This window comes from Helianthus annuus, chromosome 2 (genome assembly GCF_002127325.2).
Source record: "Helianthus annuus cultivar XRQ/B chromosome 2, HanXRQr2.0-SUNRISE, whole genome shotgun sequence".
Classification (NCBI taxonomy): domain Eukaryota; kingdom Viridiplantae; phylum Streptophyta; class Magnoliopsida; order Asterales; family Asteraceae; genus Helianthus; species Helianthus annuus.
This window is the reverse complement of record NC_035434.2, coordinates 135,890,812-135,899,877: the sequence shown is the minus strand read 5'-3', so window position 1 is coordinate 135,899,877 and position 9,066 is coordinate 135,890,812. Positions and strand designations below refer to the sequence as shown.

At 38.6% G+C, this 9,066-nt stretch overlaps 1 non-coding gene across 1 annotated transcript; it reads left to right on the top strand.

Annotated features, from left to right (window-relative positions):
* Nucleotides 1-224: 224 nt before the first annotated feature.
* LOC118489908 lies at nt 225-331 on the top strand. Its single transcript, XR_004887920.1, has one exon. It is a non-coding gene; the product is annotated as a small nucleolar RNA R71 (small nucleolar RNA).
* Nucleotides 332-9,066: the final 8,735 nt, after the last annotated feature.

Sequence of the window (9,066 nt, the reverse complement as noted above, 5' to 3'; positions counted from 1 at the left end):
CTTGTAAAGAAGTGCTTTCATCAACCTTATGGGCGCCCGGGACAATAGATTTATTACCTCGGGGAGTGTGCCACTGAAAATTGTTTTGAGCAATTTCCTCAATTTGATTGTATATTTCATGTGGGCGGCGGTTACCTAAAAGTCCCCCGGAGCTAGAGTCAAGTGTTTGTCTTGTGTGTGGCAACAACCCATTATAGAAAGTGGATACTTGTTGCCATATCGCAAGACCGTGATGAGGACACTTTCGCAATAGCTCCTTGAACCTTTCCCAAGTTTCATATAAGGATTCCCCGTCCTCTTGTGAATATGTATTAATTTCAGTCATTAATTTAGCCATTTTAGCTGGAGGGAAATACTTATATAGAAATTTTTGGGCTAGTTCATCCCAGGTGTTTACCGATCCAACTGGGAGGGTGTTGAGCCAAGCTTTTGCTCGGTCTTTTAGTGAAAAAGGAAACATTTGGAGGCGGATGGCGTCATTTGATACTCCATTGATCCGAAAGGTATCACATATTTCTAAGAAATTAGTAATATGTAGATGGGGATCCTCGTCCGCAAGCCCTTGGAAGGTTACGGAGTTTTGAAGCATTTGTATCAAATGTGGCCGAAGTTCGAAGTTATTGGCTTCGACATTCGGTGCATTGATAGCGGCGCCGAGATTACCTACGGTGGGTCGTAGGTAATCCATGAGGGTACGTTGGTCCAACATTGGAAGTGGGTCCCCCGAAACTTTCTCTTGGTTTTTAGCTTTAAGTCTTTTACTGAGAAAGCGTTCGGGTTCTTCTAGAGGTTCTTTTATGTCTTTATTAGAACTGGAGCTCATACACTACGTAGAAGGTTCAAATGTGGCGTTTGGTTCCAAGTCCTGCAATAAAAACAGAAAAGAACGTTGGTCAGAAAGTTCACCACGGCCCCGTGCTCAGTGAACACGGCCCGTGGTCGGAGATACAGCGATTGTTTTTCGGATCCCTGTTACTGGAAAGTTGGACACGGCCCCGTGTTGCACCGACATGGCCCCGTGCTCAGCCCTCTGTAACTCGGAAAATAAAAACTGCCAGTGATACTGCTGGGCACGGCCCGTGTCCGACCAAGCACGGCCCGTGCTGAGCTCTGCAGAAGCTGAAAAATTAAGAAAATCCTAAAAAACTAAAAAGAAAATAGAAAAAATGATTAGGCTGTTGATTCCTAACTTTCTTAAAATCCTTATGTCCCCGGCAACGGCGCCAAAAACTTGATGCGTGTATAGTGCGATATATTTTAGATGTATATTTTAAGCCCTTTTTACACTTTTTACCCAAGTTTTAAATTTGTAAAACACGATATTTACTAACACTAAACACACATATGGGCAAGTGCACCCATCGTGGACGTAGTATAGTGTTGGTAAGATACCGAGGTTGTCCAAGGACACAAGAGCTTTTAGTACCGGTTTATCCTCAACGTCTAATCAAATCAAAAAGTTAGAAAAAGGTTTTTAAACTATGAAAATAAAACTAACTAAAATGCTGAAAAATAAAATAAAAATAAAACAGATAGACAAGATGAATCACTTGGATCCGACTCGTGTGTAGTGTAACCTTTGATTATTTTCGCACTTTTGCACTTGTTTAAGAGATTATCTTAGTTATTGTAGTAGGCCCCTCTTTTGAAGGTGACGTTACCCTCAACCCAGTAGTTTGAGTCAGCAAGGATACAATCCTAAAGGGTCAGATTATTGAAAGATAATTTATTAAGTTATTAATGCATAATGTGGTAGGCCCCTCTTTTAAAGGCGACGTTACCCTCAGCTAAGTAGTCTAAGTCAGCAGGGATACAGTCCAAAGTAGCTGGGTTAAAGTTTTAATAGTAGTTTAACTTATGAGGGGATCAAAGAGTTTGGACCCCCGCCATCCAATACCTTTGGGTATTGAAGGAGGTCCTACTAAATTTGACCCAGGTCCTTTGCAGGATCTATACACTGAACAATGGCAAGACTCTTACCAAACCGTTCCCTTAACCCCCGACCAGGTAGCCAACATACATCCATATAGACCGTGGAGATATGAATGGTGAAAATCTTTTATTTTATATAGACAGTAAAATAATGCCAAGACACCACGGACAAACGATAAGGAAGAATCACCTTCAACATAAGAAACTAGTAATTAAAGTCATTAATACAAAACCAATTAAAAAGTGCAAAAGATTAAAAATAAAAAGTATTACACTAAACACTTGTCTTCACCAAGTGATGTAAGAGACTTAGGAAAACATGGCCTTTGATTGTCAAGAACTCTTACGATCAATCTTGGATCCCGAGACGACTCACACACTCTATGATGGACAATGGATGATGGTGGTGGATGATGGTGTTGTGATGTTGGTGGGTGGTGAGTGAAGTATGAGAGAGGTGGTGTGCCAAGGGATGAGTTGCAAGAGCTCCAAACACTCCTATTTATAGGCTGAACAGAAGCTCGGGCACGGCCCCGTGCCCGCTGGGCACGGCCCCGTGTCCATCTGAGACTCTCTATCTTCATTAATTGTAATTCGCAATTACAATAAATGCGCCTGCAGCAAGTTGACCACGCCCCCATGTCCGCTGGGCACGGCCCCATGGTGGGCAGTAGAAGCTTCTATAGGTTTGTCTTTTCTGCTGCTTCTTGGGCACGGCCCCGTGCTTGCTGAGCACGAGGCGTGTACAGTTTTCTGTCTTTTTTTTTTTGTTTTGCTTGGGAAGATGCTGTCGTGGGGTCGGGCATATCACTTTTGTTCCTTTTCTTGTATTTATGTTAGATTTTGCTGTCTTTTTTGCTTCTTTTGTTATTTTGAGCTCATTTAATCCTGAAAATACAAAAGGAAGACAAAAGCACATTTTTTCCAACATTAGTACTAAAAAGGGTTAGTTTTAAGCCACAACTAATGAAATTTATATGTTGCATTTTGTGCACATCAGATGTTTTTACCCTTTTACCCTTAATGAAGGACGTTCTAGTAATAAAGTGATGCTATTGACGATAACGCCACCACGTCAATCTACTCCATAGATTGTTTTGATCTAACGATGCATAACCGTTCTCAATGTTCTCACACTTTTCACCGTTTTCCCTAAATCCTGACCCTATATATATATATATACATATATATATGAAAGATAATATATTCATAATCTGGTTACCAACTATATAATGTTATAACAATATCAAATTTATAACTGTATGTAAAAAATTAAGTTTCTACAAGTAAACGATATAATAATTCTCATTCCGAAAGAAGCAATATTGTAAATAAATTACTCTTTTGGCCCATGTGGTTTAACTAGACTCCTGTGGTTTAAAGAAGCAATATCTTACAATAATTCGCATTTCGAAAGAAGTAAGTATCTACAAGTAAAAGATATAATAATTCTCATTCTGAATGAACCTAGACTAGAGGTGCACAAACCAAGTTTTTTCTAATACCCGGGTTCGGGTATATACTCGGGTATGGGTATGATCGGGTTTTGACTTTTCGAGTATTGGTTATACCCGGGTCGGGTTCAGGTCCGGGTTTTGGCCATAAAATCTATACACTGTGTACCTGTAACGCCTCGCTTTTGTAACTTTCCTTAATTAGAAAGCTTGTCTTGTATTTCTATTTTTGGAAACTTGTACTCTCTTGTAATTATATTTCGTTTCAAATCGTTGTAATCTGAGGCTTTGATCGGAATAAAACTTGATCATTTTATTTAAATTATACTTCGATTAATCGTACTTGTTTTACATTCAACTTATATACACGCTTGATACGTATTCGTCTTACATGCAAACTCGCATTATTACGCACAAACTATCGAAAATACGAGTTTTATACACTTTATACATGAAATTACTTAATTATATATTCACAATACATAATCTACCCTTTTATACGCATTACATACTTAATTATATGTTTATTATACAAAAAATACCTTAAAATACGCCAAAAACCAAAGTATAGGGACTGTTTGTGTCAAAAAGTGAAAGTTCGCCCAGGTGACTGGCTAGGCGACACGCGGACCAGGCCCAAGAATCTTCCGCGACACTCCTATGATGACGATCCGCTGCTAGCTCAATTTTAAGTGCGGATTGGTCACTTTTTGCACTCCAACTCTCACCTAACTTCTTTTAAAACCTCATTAACTCTTAACCTAACTTCCCCACTATAAATACAACCTCCCTAACCCTCATTTTCACTTTCCAAACACCATATTCACTCTCAAATCCTCTAAAAACACTCCATAATTCTGATTTTTGGGCAGAAAATTTCAAGACTTTTAAGTGAGTTCTAGCTCACTTCTTTGCTTATTTCTTCATTATTTCTTCTATCATCTTACTTAGATAACCTCTAGGAAGGTTTTCACAAGTTTTCCATGGCAAACTAAGGTGAAACCTCACCATATTTGAGGTCCAAAGTAAGATTAAATTATGTTTTTGTTCAAGTTCTTATATCTTCTATTTCTTTTACTAAACTTGGTGAAATCTTGTACCCACCTGTGACACCACACCCAGATAAGGATGCACCATACACAATTGATACCAACTTACCAGTAAACACTTACGTTATTGATACAAACGGTAATGTACAAAAGTTGGAAACTTAAAGGTACAAAGTTTGGTCAAACTACTATTAGCTGATCACACAAAATTTCCACCAGATAAGAAAGTTTGAGATACTTTATTTCACTAGTCACGCCTATCCGAGATAAACAACCCGCCCAAGACTAACCATCATTTCTTGTGACACATGCTTAAAAGACGTCAGATATTACACTGGTGAGTTTATGAATATACACAATTTACAATTCACATTATTTAATCATGACTTGTACCCGCCCATGTTATCATAACCCAACGTTACCACGTAACTTACATAACCATACAGTTAATGCCCACTACACCACAGGTGTAGTATCGACAAATCCCGCCGTAGTGGCACGTATAAGGGACCACAAATATCATGTGTATGTCATGCTCAGGTTATATACATGCGTACAACAGTCATGCCATATTATTACAGTGTAGGACAAGCATGTTCACATTTGAAAAGCATTCATAAAACTCACCTCTTGCTAGTAGCTAACCGTTGATACAATTGCTAGTATGATCAGGTACTATCTCAAGGTCCTGACACAATTTACATAATCCTAAGTTAGGTAATGGTACACCTAACTAGTCATTATCATGATTGGATATTGGTTAACCCTACCTTGTTTAAGCATGGTTGATCAGTCCATGCCTAACTAAGGCTAGGCTACCCAATACCCGCCCCTGACAATAACCCTAGTACCTAAAATAATACTAACACTACTACCACTAATATATTATTACTAATAATAAAACTAATATTAACTACTAAAAATAAATAATAAATAACTAAACATAAACTTAAACGAGAGTATACCTCAAGACTATCTACGGCACGTTGATGTAGAGTTTCCCTACTCCTGCTCCTACTCGTGCTCCAAAAATGACTACTAACAACACCCAACGGGGTATCGTATACGCGGGATTCTCAATACTAGAGTGTTTCCGTTAAAATTTTGGTGTATCTAAAATCCTACCATTTAACTCCTATATATATGTGAAGCAAGCAGGCACCTTAATTCCTTTCTGGGCGATGTGGGACATTGACGTGCTTGCTAGCTAGCTTGACGTGCTAGCTAGCTAGCTTAGTTATATTAATTCACCTGCTTCACTCGTTTTTCTTGTATAACTTTTAAAATATGACGTTTTATAAAACGACGAATATGTCATTAGAACGAGCATATTTTTATCTACGTTTTAACCTAAGTTTCATTAAAAACGGAGTAAGGTAAATAAAATAATATATTTAATTATTAATATTAAACGGTCTCTTATAATAGCCAGGGCTTGTACAGATGTCTCATATTTCAACTAAATATTTCAACTAACCATTTTACTCGTTACTTAGTCGCTCAACAATATATAAATTATAAATTTTAAATATAATTTTATTGGTTCACAAAACAGGATGTTACAACTCTCCCCACCTTATAGAAATTTCGTCCGCGAAATTTAAGCAAAGAGATGTGGATATTTTTGTTTCATCTCGTCTTCTTTTTCCCATGTCTCTTCAGGTCCTCTCCTTGCATCCCATTTGACTCGTACTAGAGGAAACTCGTTGTTTCTTAATTTCTTTATGCGTCGATCTATGATCTGAATGGGGCGCTCTGTGAAGTTCAACTTGTCATTGATCTGGATCTCCTGCAAGGGTATCTTAAGTGACTCGTCCGCTAGACACTTTCTTAACTTTGACACGTGAAACATGTCATGAATTCCTTGTAATTCTGTTGGCAATTTTAACCTATATGCTACAGGACCAACTCTTTTGATTATCTCAAATGGTCCAATATAGCGCGGACTTAGTTTTCCTTTCTTCCTGAAACGAATGATACCTTTCCAAGGCGAGACCTTAAGTAATACCTTGTCGCCAACTTGAAATTCTAAGGGTCTTCTTCGTCTGTCGGCATAACTTTTCTGTCTATCTCTAGCAGTCTTCATTCTTTCTCGGATTTGTATGATTTTATTGGTAGTTTCTTCAATAATTTCGGGTCCAACTAATGGATTTCTACCAATCTCAGTCCAACAAACTGGGGTACGACACTTCCTTCCATATAGTGCTTCAAACGGAGCCGCCTTGATGCTTGCGTGATAACTGTTATTGTATGCAAACTCTATTAGAGGTAAATGCTCATCCCAGTTTCCTCCAAAGTCTATCACACATGCCCTAAGCATGTCTTCCAGTGTTTGTATGGTTCTTTCACTTTGGCCATCTGTCTGTAGGTGATAAGCCGTACTTAAATTTACTTTTGTTCCCAATTCCTTTTGGAAGCTTTGCCAAAATCTAGACGTAAAACGGCTATCTCTATCTGATATAATAGAGATAGGTACTCCATGACGGGTGACAATTTCTTTGACATAAATTCTTGCTAATTTATCCATTTTATAATCTTCTCGTATTGGCAAGAAATGAGTAGACTTAGTTAAACGATCTACTATAACCCAAATAGTATCGTGACCATTCTTAGTTCGTGGAAGTTTAGTAATGAAATCCATGGTTATCATCTCCCATTTCCATTCAGGGATCTCGGGTTGGATTAAACATCCTACAGGCTTCTGATGTTCTGTTTTGACCTGTGAACACGTCATGCATTTTTCCACATATTCATTGATTGATTGCTTCATCCCTGGCCACCAATATTCATCTCGAATATTCTTGTACATCTTCGTACTGCCAGGATGCATTGTATACTTTGATCTATGTGCTTCTTCCATCACCATATCCCTGAGTCCTCCCACAATAGGTATCCAAATCCTATTGTGGAGTCTTAGTATTCCATCTTCTCCTTTAACAACTAGTTCTTGTTTTCCCACCATCCTTTCTTTGTTAATCTTCTCAACTTTCAGGGCATGTGTCTGTGCATCCTTAATTCGTTCTAGTAAACCTATTTTCACTTCAATTCTATATGCACGTATTCTTAAAGGTTTAACTTTGTCCTTCCGACTAAGGGCATCTGCTACTACATTAGCTTTTCCTGGATGGTAACGAATTTCACAATCATAGTCATTCAACAACTCCATCCATCTCCTCTGTCTCATGTTCAACATCTTTTGCTCAAATATATACTTTAGGCTTTGGTGATCAGTGTAGATCACACACTTAGTTCCATATAAGTAATGCCTCCATATCTTGAGGGCAAATACTACTGCTCCGAGTTCTAGATCATGGGTGGTGTAATTTCTTTCATGTATCTTTAACTGTCGAGATGCATAGGCGATAACTTTGCCTCTTTGCATCAACACACACCCTAGTCCATAATGAGAAGCATCACAATATACTACAAAATCTTCGATACCCTCGGGTAATGCAAGTACTGGGGCACTGGATAACTTTGTTTTCAAAAGATTAAAAGCTTCTTCTTGTTGGCTGCCCCAGACAAATGGGGTATTTTTCTGAGTCAGTGTCGTTAGAGGCATCGCTATCTTAGAGAAATCTTGAATGAACCTTTCTATAATACCCTGCTAGCCCTAGGAAACGTCGAATTTCTATGGGATTTCTTGGTGCCTCCCAATTCTTAACTACTTCAATCTTTGTAGGGTCCACTTGTATGCCTTTTTCATTAACAACATGCCCTAAAAATTGGACTTCCCTAGTCCAGAATTCACATTTACTGAACTTGGCATAAAGTTTTTCTTCTTTTAGTAACTTAAGAATGGCACGGAGATGACCCTCGTGTGTTTCTCTACTCTTAGAGTAGATTAGGATATCATCTATGAAGACGATTACAAATTGATCCAAGTATGGTTTGCAGACTTGGTTCATAAGGTCCATGAAGGCAGTTGGTGCATTAGTGAGGCCGAAAGGCATCACTAGGAACTCGTAGTGACCATACCTTGTCCTAAAGGCAGTCTTGGGTATATCTTCTTCTCTAACCTTTAATTGATGATACCCAGATCTTAGGTCTATCTTCGAGAAGTAGCTTGCGCCTTGTAATTGATCAAAAAGATCATCGATTCTTGGGAGTGGGTATCGATTCTTTATAGTGATCTTATTCAGGTCTCTATAATCAATACACATCCTCATTGAGTCATCTTTCTTCTTGACAAAGAGAATCGGCGCTCCCCATGGTGACGTGCTAAGACGTATGAATCCTTTGTCCAGTAACTCCTGGAGTTGGTTTCTCAACTCTTTCATTTCAGTTGGGGCAAGGCAGTACGGGGCTTTGACAATAGGGGTTGCTCCTGGGATCAAGTCGATTCTAAACTCAATTTGTCTGTCAGCTGGTAATCCGGGAAGATCTTCAGGGAATACTTTAGGGAATTCAGCCACTACTGCTACCTCTTCTAGTTTCTTTTCTTCCTTTGCCTCTAGTGCATATACTAGGTAAGCTAAATGACCCTTTTGAATACACTTGGATACTTTTATCATGGAAATAAAACTTATGGGTTTACTAGGTCTTTCCCCATCAATTGTTACAGTTCCCCCTTTTGGGTCCTTAATTTGAATTTGCTTCTTATCACACAATATTTGAGCTTGGTGACTAGA